The following is a 20,366-nucleotide window of genomic DNA, read 5'->3' as shown; positions in this document are numbered from 1 at the left end:
GTGTACATCCACCTGAACCCCACCCAGCACTGGGAGATCAGGAGATGGAGACAGGTGGGTGACTAAGTTGTGCTGGCTGCTGATCCAGCTCCAAGTTCAGAGAAAGACCCTGTCCTAAGGAAAAGGTCAGAGTATGACAGAACACCTCTGTCCTTCATGTATGCACATAGTGTACATTATACATGCAAACCTGCAAAAACACACGTCTACATATACACACATATATGCATACACACAAATACACACAAACATACACACACATACACGATCCCCCAAGTGCAGTCAATGATAACTTATTTTCCACATGCATTTCTACCAGAAACCTGCCTCCGCTCTGAAGAGGGAAAGCCATTAGGATAATTTTTGCATCCATTTACAGACATTCCCTCCAGGTGTGTTAGAAGCAATTTAGCATTTCCATTAATATTAGTCAGTGGTATTAATATTTATCAAGTATCACTCCATGCCAGGTGCTGGGCTGGGCGCTGGAGATCTGACATCAACACAGAGGAACTTGGTGTCTGGCTCATTCAAGCTTGGGGTCTCTGGAGTGTTGGATGCTAATGACGGAAAGATGTGTTAACAATAATAAATGCAATGATAAAAGCAGCAAGAGAGAACGATAGAAAGCAAGTCAGAGAGTGTGAGGTTAGCTTTAATTGTCAACTTGATACAACCTAGAATCACTTGGGAAGAGATTCTTGAGGAAGGATTGTCTACATTGGTTTGGCTTGAGATGTCTATAAGGGACTGTCTTGAGATCACTGATATGAGAAGACCAAGCCCACTATAGGTGGCACCAATCCCTAGGCAGGAGGTCTGAACTATGTATGAGTGGAGACGTAGAACTGGCACAGGCAAGTAGGAGAACATGCCTGCACACATTTCTCTCTGCTCTTGACTGTGGAGAGGATGTGACCAACCAATTGTCTAGGCTCCTGCAGTGAAATCCCTTCAGTGGTGGACTGTAGCCTGGAGTCCTAATGTCCCCTCAGAGATAGACTGTAGCCTGAGGTCGTGAGCTAAAGCAAATGCTTTCTTCGCTAAGTTTCTTGTTGCTGGGTTATTTTATTGCAATAAGGAAAGGAAATTAGAATAGACAGGATCTCAGAAAAAGGTCAACAGCAAAGAGGAAGAGGGACTCAGGACTGGAACTGGATCATGAATGGCCCACAGTGGCTGTGTGAAAGCTTGCTCCACAGCGAGTAGGAGAAGGCAGAATTTTTAAGAGGTGGGGATTAGCAGAGGTCTTTGGAAGTGTTCTCTTGAAGGGGATATTGGCATCCCAAATCCTCCATGGCTTTAATTCCCTGATTGCTATGAAGGGCACAGACTGCTTCCTGCCATGTCCTCCCACTCCACACACGTGATGTGATGGAAGAAACCTATGAACTTAGAAGCCAGCTTTTGCTCCCTATGAATCGATTATGTCAGGTTAAGTTGGTTGTATAAGTTGGTTACATTGTTTGAGTCAAAAGGTAGCTGAGCCCATACTTGGAAAAGGATCTGAAAGGGGTTCTCTACACCCCTCAGTGCAAACAAAGGAATTAAAAAACAGCTGGAGGTAGGATTACATGTCTGTATGTGTATTATATATATTTTTTCTATTATATGCATTATATAGTATTTTATATGTTTATTATATAATAGATTATATATATATAATTATATACATATGTAATATGTATTTCATATATTCTTAGCAGAGATGTTAGGGCCAACATCTAAAAGTCTAGACTCAGCCACCCACCTTCAACAGACTACTTAAAGAGACAAGAAGGAAAGGCAGAAAATGTAAATATACTTAATGTAGCCACAATGTAGCCAATATACTCAATGTAGCCACAGTGTAGCCAATATACTCAATGTAGCCACAGTGTAGCCAATATACTCAATGTAGCCACAGTGTAGCCAATATACTCAATGTAGCCAAAGTGTTACAAACAGGAGTTTAGTAAGCACCACCCACCACCAGACCACACCACACCACCACCCCCGACAACCTTGAGGCTGTCTTTGGGTTCTGATGTGATGTGTATCTAAGCAGTCCTATTCCAGTCGCGGTCCTGCCCATCACTAACCCATCACGGTCTCAGCCTCAGTCTCTCCTGCGTCGTGACCTAACGAGTTATCAAAACTGTGTGAAATCTCTTCCAGGGAGACAAGTTCCTGCTCTAGCTGGCACAAGCTTCAGCCTTTTTCCTAGTGCTCCCAAAAGAAGATTTTTGGGGAAAACTCCAATTTCCGAGGTCTGTAGATTCAATAGTCTTAATAGTCATGAGAGGTACAAACTGGTCAAGCAGTTCTAGGGAAAGGGAGACCTCAAAACCAAGACAGTCTTGAAGACACGTTTTCCCTGTGTCCTGAAGGTAAAAATCTCTGTTCCGGAAGTGTTTAGCATTCTGGCCCCTGTTAGGTTTCCTGACGTTTTACACATCCTAAATGAGCTCCACTATCTGAAGATGTTACAGGATGGTATGACCAAAACAAAGCAGAGTGTTAGAGTTTTTCCAACAAAAGGGCATCCTGGCAGTCAGGAGCCAGTGAGTACCACAAAGTCAAACAAGACAACACACCAAGGGATTTATTGGGGAGAAGAACAAAATGGTGGCTTCCTCTGGCAGGGAACAGAGGCATCAGAGGACTGCATGGAGGAGAAGGCTTTTCTAGGGTCTTTGGAACACACGCAGTGAGGTAGTGGGAACAAACAGCAAACAGCCTGGCTGGAGGTATAGCTTGGCCTTTAACCCTGAAACAATGTGTAGTGGGTTGGCCGGACATTGCTTTTGTTCTAATGCTATGATTGGTTCCTCAAGACTGGTTTCCCCAGAGACAAGAGAGTCTGCGTGGACATGCTATGTGACCCTGCCCCCAAATTATTTCTGATTGGTAAATAAAGATGCCGACAGTCAATAGGATTTAGGATTCCAGGGCTTGAGGTCAGAAGAAAACCATGAAGAAGAGAAGAAGGTAGAGGAGAAAGAGAAGCCACCATGGGTTAGGTGAGCCATAAAAATGTGTTCTGGGTGGCCAATTGGAGTTAAGAGCAGCCCAGATGAAACGTAGTAATAGCTGGGGGTTATCAATAGGAAATTCAAATTTAATAGCATAGAGCATAGATATCAGCCCAGCTCTAGTGTTGATTAAGGTTTTATGTAACTATGAAGGTCATGTGTATCTTTTATCCAGGAACTAATGGTTAAAGGCTGGGTAGAAACCCTTAAATTTTTCCACAACACATCACTACTTGCTAAGTTCACAAGTCGGGGATTTCCAAGTCTTGAAGCTCAGGGGCAGGTCAGGGACAGGGTGATTTTTCCATGGCCTGTTATCCTACAGCAGGGAAACCAGAATGATCAGTTCACCCCTTCCATGCCCCTGCCTCTGTTCAGTCAAGCCTTACTAACTCCAACATGAGGGCTATTCCCATTTCTTTTTCTGTTGCTGTGAAAAAAAATAGCTCTCCCACCCCCTCCCAAAAAGCAGCTTGGGGAGAAAGCATTTGCTTTAGTTCACAGTTCCAGGTTCCAGTCCATGACCTTGGGGAACTCAAGGCCGCAGCTTCACACCACTCGCAACGTCACATCCACAGTCAAGAACAGAGAAAAATGCATGCTTGCCCACTTGTTTGCTTGGGGTCAGGTCAATTTTTCCATTCTTGAAAAGTTCAGAGTTCCCTGCCTAAGGATTGACGCTACCCATGGTGGGCTGGGTCTTCTCACATCATTTATTTAATTAAGAACCCCCGTCACATACACACATGTACATGCCAACAAACCAAACCCAATGTAGGTAATCCTTCATAGAGAGTCTCATCCCATGTGGTTCTATGTTCTGTCCGTTGACACGGAAAGCTAACCATGAAATGGACCTTCAGTGGCAACTCGTATTTGGGACTTAGTCCTACTGTACAGGAGCTCAGCTTGCTTCCTGTCTCTTATCTTCTCACCCTTTACCAAAGTAGTAAACTCTTTCTGGACACTAACCCTCCCAGTCTGTGGTCCTGAAATTCATTTTTCAAGTTCATGAGGTAAAGACATGGGTCGTATGTGACTTTGGTGGCTGTTGCCTTTCTGCGTTCCTAAGTATTTATTGCCCGTGTGAAACAATAAAGATTCTGTCACGCTCAAGGATCCCTGCCTTCTCTGGTATCAATACAGCCAGAGGGAGGGCTACAAATCTCTTTAGAAAATCAGCATTCCTGTCAGGGTGGTTACCACCCATGTGTGGGAGTTGAAAGCATAAGAACAATTATTTATGCACATCAAATCCTGGGTAATTTTCCTTTTTGTTCATTAATGGATGGTAATGAAGTAATTGTTAATTTTAATTAACGCATTTATACATGCCATTTCATGTCCATTGGCACATATACATGTGTCCACTCTGTGGCTGGTTTGCCCACAGGGCTGCACCATGTCTAATCACCCGTGGTCATTGTGCAAAGAGCACACCATTCACTTCTGCTTCGGCAACAACAGCACATCTCTTCCCCCTGAGCCAGTCCTGAGAAATGTCCCCACTATTGGACATGAGCATTGTTACTTTGAATAGAACACACCACCTGTTCCCCCAAATCCCTCATCCTAAATACTCCTCACCTGCTGGAATAGACCCTCACTCTGCAGGGCTACCAGCATCCAGCAGGATCCTGCTTTATGTTTCTGCAAAATCAAAGAAGAAAGTGCTTAATTCTATTCTAATTTGCATCTCCCCGATTACCGACCACACGGTCATTTTCAGATTTAACTAAACCACTGAGTGGTTCCCAACGAGGGACAATTTCTTTTCCCACTCAAGGGACAATTTGGCACTGCCTCCAGACATTTCGGGTATCACGTGATGTCTGTTGGTTAGAGACCATGGATACTGTCCAGCATCCCACAGTGCACCTGGCTGAGGAGTCCATGGTCCCAATGAAGAAAGACTCAGGACTCTCAAATGGTGTTCAATAAGCAGTCATTGTATCTAAACCACGAAGCTGAAACACATCCCTTTGAAATGGTCTCTAGGGTTATTATTTTAAAAGGTCATATCGAGACATTTCCCAGCCAAACCATATCTTTTGCACACGTGATTTGGAGAATTGCCCTCCAGTGCTGAGCACTTATGCCAGCTGGCCAAGGGGACGTCCTATCATGACAATTAGCAATATGGCTGTCTACGGTGTGTGAGTACAGTATGATACAGTCATTGTCATCTTGAAGTAGAGATTACCTTGGCCCAGTAGCCATAGCAACAAAATAAGCAGAAAGATACAGGGGTAGCCAGGTCTGTGGTAATGATAATGAAGCTATTGACGCTCCCTGGTTGAAAGGGAGGGGGAGGCCACAGGAGCCTCACAGGGGAGTCTAGCCATTACTTCCCCACGCCCTCCTCACAGCCATATCCATCTTCGGAGATGCCCGGGTTTGCAGGGCATGGAGTATTGACTGAAAAGGGGAGTCCATGCTGTGTCTTCTGTGGGGATGTCAGTAACACTGGGATGAGGCTTTACCATGAGGCAGCCGCTTTGGGGTCACCTATGTTCCTGTCAATCACCCCTCACCCATGCTCAGTGAGGAAGCTCAAGTTTGTTCCTCAAGTCAGACTTTGTTGTGGTTTGCCTTGGAGTTATCTGTATTTTGATGCTAATTCCACTGCCCCAAGGACAGCTGCCTAGTCACCTACTCAGGAATCAGGTGACTTCACCAGAAACTTCTCCCCCATTGAATTTGTAAAATAGAGGGGAGGTACAAGATAGAAGGAGGCCTGTCATTGGAGGAGAAGGAAGGATGGTGGGAGAGAAGTTTGAAGGAAGAGGAGGAGACTAGAAAGAACAGAAAGGAGAGATAGGAGAGAAGGGGAGAAGCCGTGGCAGGACAATGGAGGCTGACGTTAAGATTCCGCTCTGTGTAATTACAGGTTGTTATTAATGTTCTCAAGGGATGGATGGTACTGGGCTTTGCATGTTTAAGTGGGCAATTATATCTTACCAATTGGGTCAAAGATTATTGTGTTGTGTGTTCTTTTATGTGACGGTTTGAGTGTAGGAAAGTGTGCGGCGGCAGGAGACACTGGGCCACCGAGGAGTCGGGATGAGTTTCCGCCAAGATATCTAGCAGATGTCACGGGGCACCGCGGTGCAGACCCAGCGAGGTAAAAGACAACCAATACCTTTTTATATTTTTTTATATTTTTTACAACAACAAGACTTTGGTGGCATCTTGCTTTGGTCTGCCATCACTGGCCTATCTGGGGTGAGTAGACATCTGTTTACTTCTCCTCAGGAAAAGTTCATACAACAATGAGTAGTTGATAACTCTGCCCTTGTGTAGGAATCTGCGAGCTATGAAGATCAAGAGCACACACTGTCAAAATGCCTTCCTGGTCCTCCTCCTCTTCATGGCAAAGAGGGTTTCTTAACTGCACCATCTCAAACACCCCTTGACCCTCTTTCCTTCTCCAGCAGATTCAATTACTCAACTTTTCTGCCATGTAATGAAAATCTATTCCCCTCCACTTTCCCCCAAAACATTTTAAGCACAAGAATTAAACTTTTCAGGAAATAAATATTTATGATATTACTCCCAACCCCTGGTTCTCTAAAAATTATGAAGGCTAAGGCTGACCCAACAACAACAAAAAAAAATAAGCCTTGAAAACAAATTTCATTGCAAAAGAGAAAAATCCCCAAGATTAACATGCACGAATAGGAACCTGGAAAGAGCCTCATCTTCCTTGGTTCCCTTTAATAGAATCCTACAAATAATCAAAAGAACAAACATTAATAAAGGAACAATAATGAGCCAAAATATTTGTTCCTCCACATGCTTGGTTAATAATTCCCACACAGATGCCAAAACCCATCTTACAGCAGGAGCCTAATAAAACGAGAAGGCCTGTGAGAATTTAATATGGCTCCCGCCTCTGCTCCATTTAAGGGCACGAGGGAAGCATCAGTAGAGAAAGTTGGAGTGGGATGGAGGTGGGTCTTACCCGGATGTAGCTGGCTTGCACCACCATGCCACAGCTAGAGAGTACAGTGAAGGACAGTCTATGTGACCAGGCTCTGGTCTCCACCTATAGCTTGGTCTATTATAGTCAGTGAAGCATGACCCAGGGGCTAGAGCTGGACAGATGTTGCAGTTAATGAAGCGCTTGTCATGCAAGCATAGGGACATGAATTTAAATCATCCAGATGTGGTCATGTGAACCTGTAACGCCAGTGTTGAGGCCTGGTCCTGGGGGCCTCACTGCCAGCCAGTCCAGCTAAAATGGCAGAAGCCAGAAGCCAGATTCAGTAAGAGACCTGTCTCAGAAAATAGGGTTGTGATTGATGAACATATGCAATCTCCAATCTACACACACACACACACACACACACTGTCACACATAGACACATACATGCACACACACATGCGCACACACACATGCATATACACTGTCACACATACACATATACACACACTGTCAGACATACACTGTCACATACACTGTCATACACATACACTGTTACACACTGTCACACATACACACACTGTCACACGTACAGTCACATGCAAGCCTGAATGGGGTAACACAGGGGATATAGTAGCCTGCCTGTATTGAACTGTTTCTGTTGCTGTAACAAAATACCCAAGGCTAGATACCTTATAAAGAAAAGAGATTTGTTTATCCCACAGCTTTAAAAGCTGTAAGTCTAAAGTTGGGCAGCTCAATCTGTTTGTCCTCTGATTGCATCACCATATAGAAAAGAATAAAGAAGAAAACCAGCTATTTGCAGAAGGCCTCTAGTGCATGGGGTAGACTAATTTTCTAATGACCTGTTCTCAAGGGAACTAACCAGGATCCCAAGAGATTTCCATTAAGATCTCTAAGGAATGTGCATTCCAAGACACTGCCTCCAACAACTGCCATCACCTGATACTAGACCCTTGTTGCCCCATAATTCTGCCACACAGGGAGCCAAGGCTGTTGAGTACCAAGGGAGCCAGCAACATTTTAACCTTATACCCTCAGGTCTTGGTCACATATATATATGTAAAGTTTCAGTTATTAAACTATGCAATCAGGGAAGAACCCCCTGAAATCACTTGAATATTTCATTTTTATTGATTTCACAAACACCTTGGGAAGGGTTGAGTTCATGGTATGAAATCCTTGTCTACATGGTTAGATCCGTGGTGGGCTGTGTATTTCCTTTACAACTTGATTTTTGGGCTTGGTCAGATGTCACATTTCAGGAAATGAATTGTTAGCAGATGTCATGGTTAGTTTTAACTGTCAATTTTCAGAAACCAAGAAACACTTGAAAAGACAGTCTTGATAAAGAAATTATCTAGGGTAGGTTGGCCAAGAGATATGTCCATATGGGAGTGTCTTGACTGTTAATTGACAGTCCACTGTGAGTGGCACCATTCTCTAGGCTGGGCCCTGTACTGTGTAAGGCTGAAGCTAGCTAGCTGAGAGTAAGAAGGTAGCCTGGAAGTGCTTGTTTCTCTCTGCCATTGACGATAGAGGTGAGGTATACAGTTGTGTAATTTCTCATCTTGACTCCTTCTACAACATTCTGTAACTTGGAACTTCCCACTAAAGTAAACTCATCCACCTCTAGGTTGCTTTCTATCAGATGATATTTTTCATAGCAACAGAAATGCAAAAGAAAAGTCAATGGGTAAGATGTGAGAGCTCCATCTGGTTGAGTTTGTGTTCTTGCACTTAGATAAGCGTCATGAGAAGAGTATGCCCCCAGTGTCCTACTAATCCCAGAAAAGTGACGAACATGCAGAGCAGACCTGAACTGAACCCACCCGCAGACAAATCCAGTTCCCACAAGACACAGCCAACTAGCAGACATGTGAACCTCAAAGAAAAAATTGCTACTGTATACCAATGAGTAATGGAACGACTTGTTATACAGCACGAGATGACTAATACATATCCATAGTATGATCAGACAGGGTAGATGGGGGCAAAGGTGAGCAAATGTGACAAAGGATAGTTCCGGAATTCAGGTTATATTGGAGTTAAAGGGACGTGCATAAGTCAACGAGTGACCTTAAGATAGGTGCCAGACAAAAGTTTACTCCAGCACTGAGGAGAATCAGAGGCAATCTGCATCTGTTTATCAGTGGACATGTCTGACAGATGGTGCTAGAACTGGGAACGGTCAGAATATCAGAGTAGTCGGGGAGGGAAAAAGCACTTAAAGCAGGAAAGAAATGGGTCAGCCATGTCGAAGGTCCTCTGGGTGCTTCGGTGTGGCTAAACCATGGGATACATACTACTGGCAAGTGGAGTGAGAAATGTACCAGCTGTTCCTCATTCAAACCATAGGGGCCAGGGCTGGAGAGAGGCCTGGGCAGCTGAGAACACTGCTGCTCTTGCAGAGGACCTGAGTTTGGTTCCATTGCTCACAATCTGCATCTCCAAGAGACCCAACTCTGTCTTCTTCCCTCACATGAACAAACCCCCAGACAGACACCTATGTACATAACTGAAAATAGAAAATAAGGCTGGAGAGATGGCTCAGTGGTTAAGAGCATGGGCTGCTCTTCTAGAAAACCCCGGGTTCAATACCCAGCATCCACACAGCAGTTACAACCACCTATGACTACAAGATCTGATACCCTCAACCAGACACAAAAAATGTTTAAAAAGAAAAAGAAAACAAAAATAGAAAACAAAAGACAAAACAGTAACCACTGATGTTCACGTGGAAGGATCTAACACAGACTCAGTAGTGATTAGGGAAAGACGCTGAAACCATGGAAGAAAAACTTAGCTGGAAAACAGTACAATAACAAATGAAGACACAGTCTTAGAAGGTTCTAGAACTGATACAGGAGGCTTGACTAGCGGGCTATACTTGAGAGAGCCTGACCAATGGTGGAGGAAGCACAGCATATCATTCAGACTGACAGAAGTCGGTAATCAACAACAAAACAATTGTAAGAGAAAAAGAACAGTGGCCAGACTTAGAGGCCCAGGCCCATCAACCCAGTTTCTCAGGAGTCTGCCTAGAATCCCCCAACGAGGCTCATTGGTAGAGCTCCTGCCTAGAATCCCCCAGGGAGGGGCTGGGGCGTGGCTCAGTGATAGAGCCCCTGCCTAGAATCCCCCAGTGAGAGGCTGGGGCGTGGCTCAGTGGTAGAGCCCCTGCCTAGAATCCCCCAGTGAGGGGCTGGGGGCGTGGCTCAGTGGTAGAGCCCCTGCCTAGAATCCCCCAGTGAGGGGCTGGGGGCGTGGCTCAGTGGTAGAGCCCCTGCCTAGAATCCCCCAGTGAGGGGCTGGGGGCGTGGCTCAGTGGTAGAGCCCCTGCCTAGAATCCCCCAGTGAGGGGCTGGGGGCGTGGCTCAGTGGTAGAGCCCCTGCCTAGAATCCCTAGTGAGGGGCTGGGGGCGTGGCTCAGTGGTAGAGCCCCTGCCTAGAATCCCCCAGGGAGGAGCTGGGGGCGTGGCTCAGTGGTAGAGCCCCTGCCTAGAATCCCCCAGGGAGGAGCTGGGGGCGTGGCTCAGTGGTAGAGCCCCTGCCTAGAATCCCCCAGTGAGGGGCTGGGGGCGTGGCTCAGTGGTAGAGCCCCTGCCTAGAATCCCTAGTGAGGGGCTGGGGGCGTGGCTCAGTGGTAGAGCACCTGCCTAGAATCCCCCAGTGAGGGGCTGGGGGCGTGGCTCAGTGGTAGAGCACCTGCCTAGAATCCCCCAGGGAGGGGCTGGGGGCGTGGCTCAGTAGTAGAGCCCCTGCCTAGAATCCCCCAGTGAGGAGCTGGGGGCGTGGCTCAGTGGTAGAGCCCCTGCCTAGAATCCCCCAGGGAGGGGCTGGGGACATGCATTATGGAAACCTTGCCTAGCACATTGTAGGCCTGTTCCATCCCCAGTATCTTTGTTCACTGGTCTCCCACTGCAGGCAGAAAGCTTGCAGATGGTAGCTTTGAAGGATGGGATGTGGCCGCAGCTTCTGCCACTGTTCTGCTTTCTCTTTGTAGCACAACTCCTTTTAAAATGAAAAGAGCTCATTTTGCCCTTTTGATATGCTAAGTGTACTGCGGTGGAGACAAATCTGAAGAGTCCTCATTTCTTTTTCTTCTGCTTAGCTTACGCTTAAAAACGCATAGTTCTCTGTGCTTCCCACCCTTGGACATGGTCTGTTCTGCGCCTAGACTGAACAGTGGTCAAGGATAGCAGCCATCTAAATGACACAACTAAACGCTTTAACACACAGAATAGTCTATTATGCTTCGGTGTCCTAAGTCATCCCATCAGTAGCCACGCAGATGTAAACGCAGTTGTCATAGCCACCCGCATCACACTAGCTCAGAAGTGGGAGCACACAATGTATAGCTGGAGGCTTTTAAGATAGTTCTGATTGAAAACGATGAAAACTTTACCTAAGGGCTAGAGAGGTGGGAACAGGCAGGTCCCTGGGACGCACTGCCCAGCCAGCTAAGGCAATGAGGAGCATCATTGAGAAACCCTGTCTCAAAGACCAAGGCATACAGGAACAGAGAAAAGACACTGATGCTAACATCTAGCCTCTGTGTGCCTGGGCACACAGATACACCAACACACATCCACACAAATACATACATATACCACATATACAATAACAATCTTACTCAAAGGGATGTTTGTGCAGGAATAGAAACCCTGACTAAGAAAGTGTGTATATGTGCACATGAATGTGGGCAAGCAAGCTTTAGTAAGGAATATGGAAGAAACCAAGCATGGTGGTGTACACCTTTTATCCAAGCACTGGGGAGGCAAAGGCAGATGGATATTTGTGAGTTCAATACCAGTTCGGTTCCAGGTCAACCAGGGATACATAGACCTTGTCTGAAAGAGGAAGAGGAGGAGGAAGAAGAGGAGGAGGAGGAAGAGGAGGAGGAGGAAGAAGAGGAGGAAGAGGAGGAAGAGGAGGAGGAAGAGGAGGAAGAGGAGGAAGAGGAGGAAGAAGAGGAGGAGGAGGGGAATGAAGGAGGAGGAGGGGGAAGGGAATGAGAGGAGGAGGAGGAGGGGAATGAGAGGAGGAGGAGGGGGAAGGAAATGAGAGGAGGAGGAGGGGGAAGGGAAGGGAGGGGAGGGGGAGGAAGAGATAGGAAAAGTAAGAGAAACTCTCAAGAGTGGGAGAATTCCCCAGCAGGCCATTAAATTTCCTTGTCTAAGGATTTGTCACGGTGCCATGGCAGACCGTAGAAAAGGTTAAGACCATTGCTATGAGACAGCATAGTTCCTGGGCTATCACGGGACGAGCCAATGGAGGACTCATACAGTCTGTGTCTCACTGGGACCACCAGAGAGATGATCAGTGTTCATGCACCACCCACCAGTTGGGAGGATTGAAGCCCCCCTTTGTCCTTCTCTGTCGTGCTCTGTTAGCAGATAGCCTTGTATCTGTTAGTCAGCTCACCTGCATTGCTAACCTCCATTTTTGCAGATGGCTCAAGTATGGTTAATTAAACATAATGGTACTTAAGTATACATAGGTAGCCACAGACTAGATAGCTCTTTTGTCTATGAGGTAGCCTTGGGTCTTTTTCCTGAAAGAGAGGCTCACTTAGAAGCCATCTTTACTGAGTCTTCTGCAGTTAGCGTCATTAAAGGCAAAGGTATGTGGAGGACAGTGGTGCCTCACACATGTTCTTGGTGGACTTCCATCGCTGGCCTTGGTTATGATACCCAGACCCAAGCTTCTCACTTCTCAATCCTAGCTTTCCTGGACCCATTCTTTTAACCCTGAGGGAGTGTTGTCGTATGGCAGTTTCCTCCCAGACTGACACATTGAGTCCTAAAGCTCAATATGACAGGAAGAAGAAAACTCAAAGGCTTCAGGAAGTCCTCAAAACTAACCAGATTCACTAAACCCCTCCTTCCCTCCCTCCCCGAGAGTCACTTTCAGACAAGCTGAGCTGCCTAGAAGAGCCTCAGACCAAGCAGCCTGGAAGAAGCAGAGACCAGACTAACTGTCTAGAGGAAACAAAGGCTAGCCAAGCTACCAAGAAGAGGCTGAGCCACCCGGAATGTACCCATCTAGCCTGCAGGCTATGCAGTGTAGGGTGAAAGGTCTGAGCCTACTTCCAGTTTTGAAAACTTACCAAAACCCACCAATCCCTGGGCTTGGCTTGAAGTCTCAACCATCCGTGCCTTGGAAACCTCCACCCTGGAAAACTCATCCCCAAAGAAGCCCTATATAAGCCTGTCTTTCAGCTCAGATTCCCGTATGACACTTGTCCTACAGTTTGACTTTATGGTGTTCCTTGCCTCCTGACTGCCAGGATACCTGGATACCTTTCCCTTCAGAGCTGGAACACTTGGCTTTGGGGAAACCTCCTCCCTCGAGCTAGAACACTTCCATTGAGGAAGTTTTTCCCCTCAGTGTACTCCAGGTCCCAAGCTTTAGGAACTGTCACCCATGCAGGGGTTGACTTTAGTGTTGTAGCTGTTTCTGAGTCATTTCTGCTCCTGTAAGTAACCCCTCACCCATATTCCTGTAAGTAACCCCAATACAATTCATTGGTTCACCAAGTTGTTCTTTAGTGGTATCTGTACTTTGGCTTGTCAGCTCCTTCTCTTGGGTGGGTAGACATTTTTTTTCATGTCTCCCAGGAATAGTGTCATATATTGAACAGTGAGCTAGGGAAACTTAGGTAGGTGGAGAAAGAAAAGATATTTCCGGGTTGGGGATTTAGCTCAGTGGTAGAGTGCTTGCCTAGCAAGCACAAGGCCCTGAGTTCGGTCCCCAGCTCCTAAAAAAAGAAAAGAAAAAAAAAGAAAAGATATTTCCCCTTTAAAGGACCATTTCTTGTCCCTAGTGGGCTCTGAAAACTGCAAACCACAGGGAGAGCCACCCAATGGATGATAAGAGAAAGGGGGAGGAGAGGTTTATTTGGGCTTGCGGTTGAAAGGGATACATGCAGCTGGGCTTGCGGTTGAAAGGGATACATGCAGCTGGGCTTGCAGTTTAAAGGGATACACACGGCTCATCATGGTAGGGCGGCTCCCGTTTGCTGCCATGAGAATTTGTGATGTGTCCTACATCTCAGCAGATCATGAAATCGAAACAGCTTAGGATCTGGGTGAAGCAAAAGCCCCTAAGCCCCTCTTCCAGTTGACCATTTCCTCCAGCAAGGATCTTTCCCCTTACACTTTCCATAATTCCCCCCAAAGTGAGCCACCAGACGAAGACTAAGTATTCAAAGTATTTTGTCTATGGAGGACAGTTTATATCTAAGCTATAGCACATAGCACCAACGGACCTTAAGGTCAGGTGCTGGGTGAAATGAGCCAGTCATCAAAACGCATACAATGTGTGTATTAGACACAATTCTCTAGCGTCACGGAACTTATGGAATGTCTCTGTATATTGAGGGAATTTATTGTGATGTCTTACAATCTGCCAACTCACCCAACAGTGGGCAGCTGTGGGAAGTCCAAGAATCCAGCAGTTGTTCAGTCCCACGAGGTGAGGTGTTTCTCCTGGTCTTCTGTACAAGCTGGAAGCCTGAAGAAGTAGGTTCCAACAGGTGTGCTGGCAGGTAAGTACCAGCAGGTGAAGAAGAGTGACCCTTCCTTCTTCCAATGTCCTTATGTAGGTCTCCAGCAGAAGGTGTGGCCCAGAGTAAAGGTGTGTACCACCATGACTGGATCTGGAACTGCTTTGTCCTAGGCTGGCCTTGAACTCAGAGATCTCCTCGCCTCAGTCTCCTGTGTTTAAAGGCATGTACTACCTTGCCTGGGCCTAAGCTTTTCATGGCCATTGTGCCTCAAGATCTCCATGCCAAGATCCAAGTCAGAAACTTGTGTCTCCCAGCCTCAAGATCTGGATCACAGGTGAGCCCTCCAATTCTGGATTGTAGTTCATTCCAGATACAGTCAAGTTGACAACCGGGAATAGCCACTACAGTGTGTAACACCACATCTATGAGGTCCCTTGAATAGTCGAATTCCTATAGAGAGAAAGAATAATATAGGTGAAGATTGTTCTGGTTAGTTTATCTGTTAACTTGACACAACCCAGAATCACCTGGGGAGAGAGTCTCCACTGAGGGATTAATCTAAATCAGGTTGGTCTGTGGGCAGTGTCTGTATGGCAAGACCCAGTCCACTATGAGAGGCATCATTCCCTAGCAGAGCTCCTGGACAGTATGAGAGAACAACAAGCAGGCAAGTAAGAAGCCATGTGCTCGTTTTCCCCACCCTGGGCTGTAGATGTGATGCTTTAAGTTCATGCGTTGACGTCCTCATAAACGTGCTCTGTAACCTGGAGTTGCAAACCAACCAAAACCTTCCTTTCCTAAGTTGCTTTAGGTCAGGGCATTTTTATCACAGCAACAGAATTGAAACTAAAGGTTGCCGAGAGACCTTAATTGGGAGCCTTAATTTGGAAAATGGTGGTAATGGTTTTACAGTGCTGCCCATTGCTAAAAGCCACACAAATTCTTGCTTAGAAATGGTTGTCATGGTAAGTTTATGTTGTGTATAATTTGCCACAATGACACAGTCCACAGTAGTTGTGTGTGAGAAGGACCTGGGTGTAGGAAAGACTGAGTCACATTATAACCCTCATGATTCAATTTGATTTTAAAAACTGCACCTAATACTTTGATAAATGTTTTACAATGTAAAACCAAGCAGAATTAGCTGGAAGGAAAGTAAATCTTTATGAGAACATACCCTCTCATCGCCTCTCTGTCTGTCATCTTGACAGCATGAGGAATAATGGAAAATTCTTCCCTGAAAGCAGCAATGTCAGAGAAAGTCAGAGAATGGAGCGAGTGGGGTAGCACACCAGGGGTCTTTCTCTCCTGGAAAGAGAATGCTTTACTTCACATTGTTCAAAGCCTGCTAGCTCATGGGCATGCCTTGTTTGAATTTACACGTTACAGAATGGATTGAAAGCACTGTCTTTTTTTTCCTCTTCATTTTAAACACAGGGAAGCTGAAACTCAAAGACAGTGATTAGGTGTCCCAGAGTAGAAGAATTCTCAACACAAGAGTCTTGTGCTACCCCAAGATTTCACAAAAGGCCAAATGAGTGATCGTCCTCTGTTCATGCTTCTGAGACATACACCTTGGCTGCAAAGGATCAATTAAGCAGTTGCATGGTCTGATTATCTACCTACTACCTACATGTCATCTATCACCTTGTATCAATCTACCATCTGTCTATCTGTGTACCCACTTATCGTTACCTATCAATCCATCATCTATCTGTCCATCTAGTCATCATTTATCTATCGACCATTTACCTATTATTAATCATCTATTATGTATTTATCATGCTACTCTCATCTATATTTATCTATTTATCTATCGATGTCTATATATACTTTTATATCTACAATCTATATATCAAGCATCATCTATACATATATTTATCTTTGATCTATCTCCCTATAATTGATTTAAGAAGTATCAGCTATCTGTCCACATATCTATCCATCAATCCAACTATCATCGATCTATCATATTTCTGTCATCTGTATATTAGATTCATGTGTTAGTTACCTAATTAGCTATCTTCCTGTCATCTATCGCTTGTCTTTCAGCTCTCTTTTTCTCATCTGTGACTTATGTATCTTCTGTCTACCTATTGTGCATCTATCTATAGAGAGACCAGATTTCACCATCAGCTGAGACAGCACTGTGTTTCTGAATCCTGTGTTAGAATCCTCTGCTAGGAACAAAATCCCCTGTGGTTAAATCTAGAAGCTTATCAGCCATCACCAGTGGCCTGTTTACTTATCATCTCCAACACTAACTGACACTCCTCTTTCCAGGAGATCTGCTGTTGGGAGAAAGTGAATGATGGGCAGGAGAGGCTGGGCATGACTCAGGCCTGGATAATGGAGGACATCCTTAGTGCAGCTGCTCCAGCCCATTACCTTGTTGGCCTAAATCACTACTGGAGTTCATTGGGGATATCAACCCCACAGGGGAGCTTGAACCGTATATGGGGAACATTCTGCCAAAGATTTTGTTAGAAAAACACAATGCTCAGTGCTCTCCTATAGTGCTATACACAAACTACATGTACTTAGTTGTGGATTCAGTGTTTTTTTTTCATGTCTTTTTATTTTGGCAACAGACCTTTATGATTGCATAAACAAAATAAGAGAAGTGAAATTGGTGTGGTCATGGATGCTTGTAAACCCACCATGGATGCTGAGGCAGGAGGATCACTGAGTGGCCAGCACTGACAACGTAATGAGATTCCATCTCAAAAACATGAAAGAAGGGAAGAAGAGAGAAGAAGAAGGAGGAGGAGGAAGAGGAGGAGGAGGAAGAGGAGGAGGAGGAGGAGGAGGAGGAGGGAGAGAGAGAGAGAGAGAGAGAGAGAGAGAGAGAGCTGAAACATAGAAAACAGTCATAAGAATTCTTCTTTTTGATCTATCTCCTGGTGATATTTCTAGTCATACCAAGTACTCAACCACTTCTGATTGGCTGAGCTTATGTTCTGTTTTTCTCTAATGTAGGTTTTCACATTAAGAGATTGTTCAGCTTCAGTTATATGAATGCTTTCACACCAAGCATTACCCAGACCACTAGTGAGGTTACCTGGCTATGTCCACTCTTGGATGCTTCCACCCTCATCCCTGTTTTCATTGGCTTTAACATTTTCAAGGACAAGAGATGGTCTCTTAAAGATATCTCATCATTTCAATAATAGTTGGATTTTCTTTTTCATCTAATTTCTACAGTCAGAGCCTCTGAACCATATGAGATCATATTGACTCTCACTGAAAATTCAGTTTGAAAATACAACATGGGAGATAAAAATAGTCTTTAGACCATGATAATGCCTTCTTGGTGGTGTACACAGCCAGAGTGAAAATGTCTTTCTAACATTCTAGAGTGAAAGATCTACAAGAGTGCACTTAGGGCCAGTTGTGCTGGGTATAACATAGTTTCTGATGACACAGCAATAGTCTACCACTAAAATAAAGCTGTGCATGCTGCAGTTTAAACAAAGAGTGAGTTGTGAAATTAGTTAATAGTGATGTGTGAGCATATCTGTGCATGTGGTTTATGGGTTTGTGATATGAGAGGATGAGTGTGTGCTCACAGAGGCTGGAAGAGGAAGTTGGGTATCCTGCTCTATCACTCTCTGCCTTATTGCTAACACTGCAGCTTAGCTGGCAGCCAGCAAGCCCTAGAGATTCTTCTGTCTCTGCCTCTCACAGTGTTGGCCAGGCCAGCATTTTATACAGGTGCTAGGTTCTAAGCTCTATGTGCAGTGGGCACTCTTTCCCATTGAGCCATTTCTGCAGCCCCCACCTCAAAATATGCAAACACTAATACTTTCTCACTTAATTGCCTGTCATCAAAACATTTTAGAAATGTTTGAATCTTGGAATATCTTTATTAAAATGAAGCAGCCTACAACCATGCTGGGTGTTATTTTATTTTTATTTTATTTTTAGTCAATGAAGCATCTGAATTGTAGACACATTATTTTTTTTCAAATCAGCCATAAATTTTTAATTAAGGTAATCAAGGAGTTTCAAAAGACCTGCAATGCTTGACGATCCTACCACAGCACAATTATTGGGAATAAGGGCTGCAATCAAGAAGGCATTGAAATCTGTCCCCACAAAAGCCAGTCAGGAAGTAAACAACTTAAATGCCATAAGCACACACCATGTGCAAGATTTAATTTTAAACTTCAAAAACTGTGATTGGGAGTATCCAAAGTTGCAGGGGATTGGGGGGGGGCACTCTTTTGATACAGTTCTTATTCAGGATTTGATAAGTTCATACTGAGTCCCTATAATTTCCTAGCATGTTTGATTAGTGAAGTACTCCAAAGGATCTTAAATATGGGAAGCTTATTTCACAGATTTTGACTCATAAAAATGTTTGTCGACAGAAGGTAATCAGGAAGAAAGAAGAAGGAATCTATTTTTTTTTCTAAAAGCATAGACTAAAGTACTTACCCATTGTAATAGTTTAACGGTGCTAACATTGGGTCCTCGCTTCCATTAATCATAGCTGCTCTGGGTTTACCAGACACCTTAATATCTGTAGAGAAGCATTTTTACAACTGAAAATATTATGATTGATGGAAAAGAATCAATTGAAAGTGTCAAGGTTTTCAAATTGGGTAACCATAACAGTCACTTTAATAAAGATTGCAGGCAATTTGATGAAAAAATAACAGAGCAATATTTTTAAACTTCATTTTCAGAAAAAATATACTACTGATACTGTATGAAAAATAATAATTATAGGAGATTGGTCTACTGATTCATGCCTGTCTTTCTAAGTACTAGGAAGACTGGGGCAGTAGAATCATGAGTTCTAGACCAAGCTGGGAAACTTGGTGAGATATTCTCAAGACAAAAAGTTAAAGAGTCCTGGGACTCTCAGCTCAGTGGTGGAGCCCCTGCCTAGAATCCCCCAGTGAGGGGCTGGGGGTGTGGCTCAGTGGTAGAGCCCCTGCCTAGAATCTCCCAGTGAGGGGCTGGGGGCATGGCTCAGTGGTAGAACCCCTGCCTAGAATCCCCCAGTGAGGGGCTGGGGCGTGGCTCAGTGGTAGAGCCCCTGCCTAAGATACACAAGGCCCTGGGTTCAATCTAGTAAATTTCCCTTCACCTAAAAATCAAATAGCTAAAAAATAAAATAAATATTTATTCATGAAGAACAAATATTCTCCTCACATCAAAAAAAATCAAACTTTTACAGTTGTTTTAGTTTAATGCATAGTGATTTGTCTTTTAAAAATATACTTGAAAGGAACTAATTCTTGGTCTATGAATATAAATAAACCATCTTTTCAACCAAATAAGTAAAACTTTTAAAAAATGGAATAGATTTTAGTGTCTCCTTTCAACCTCAAAGCTTTGTTTGGGCCCCACAACAAAATTTAAATGAAAACCACATCCACAACCATTGCTTTAAAATAGACACCAATATTTTTTAAAAATTATAAAATATTCTTTCACTACCACTTTATTAGATTTTTGGGTCTGAAAATCCATTCCATGCATCCCATGGCCTGCACTGACCGCAACTAACGTGACCAGTTCCCAGCTAAAATAACCTAGGGCTTGCTAATGTTAGAAATCGCAATTAAAGTCACCCAACAGTTTTAATTCTGCTCATCTCACTCTTGCTCACTACCAAGGAGAAAGCTAAGGAGGTAGGCAGGGCACACGCCCATTAGACCATGCTCAAGAGTCAGAAACAGGATGGTCTAGCCTGAGCAACATAGTGAGCCATTGTTTCAAGAAGGCAAGGAAGGAAAGAAAGGGGAGAAGAGGGAAGGAAGGGGGAGAGACAAAGAGGGAGATGGTGTTGGGAACAAATGTCTCTTATCAGTAGACAACTTGTATATGGTATCTAATTATCAATCATCACAAGAGTAGCTGACTGTCCCTTTACAGCCCG

This window comes from Rattus norvegicus, chromosome 12 (genome assembly GCF_021556685.1).
Source record: "Rattus norvegicus strain SHRSP/BbbUtx chromosome 12, alternate assembly SHRSP_T2T, whole genome shotgun sequence".
Classification (NCBI taxonomy): Eukaryota; Metazoa; Chordata; class Mammalia; order Rodentia; family Muridae; genus Rattus; species Rattus norvegicus.
This window is presented reverse-complemented; position numbering follows the sequence as displayed.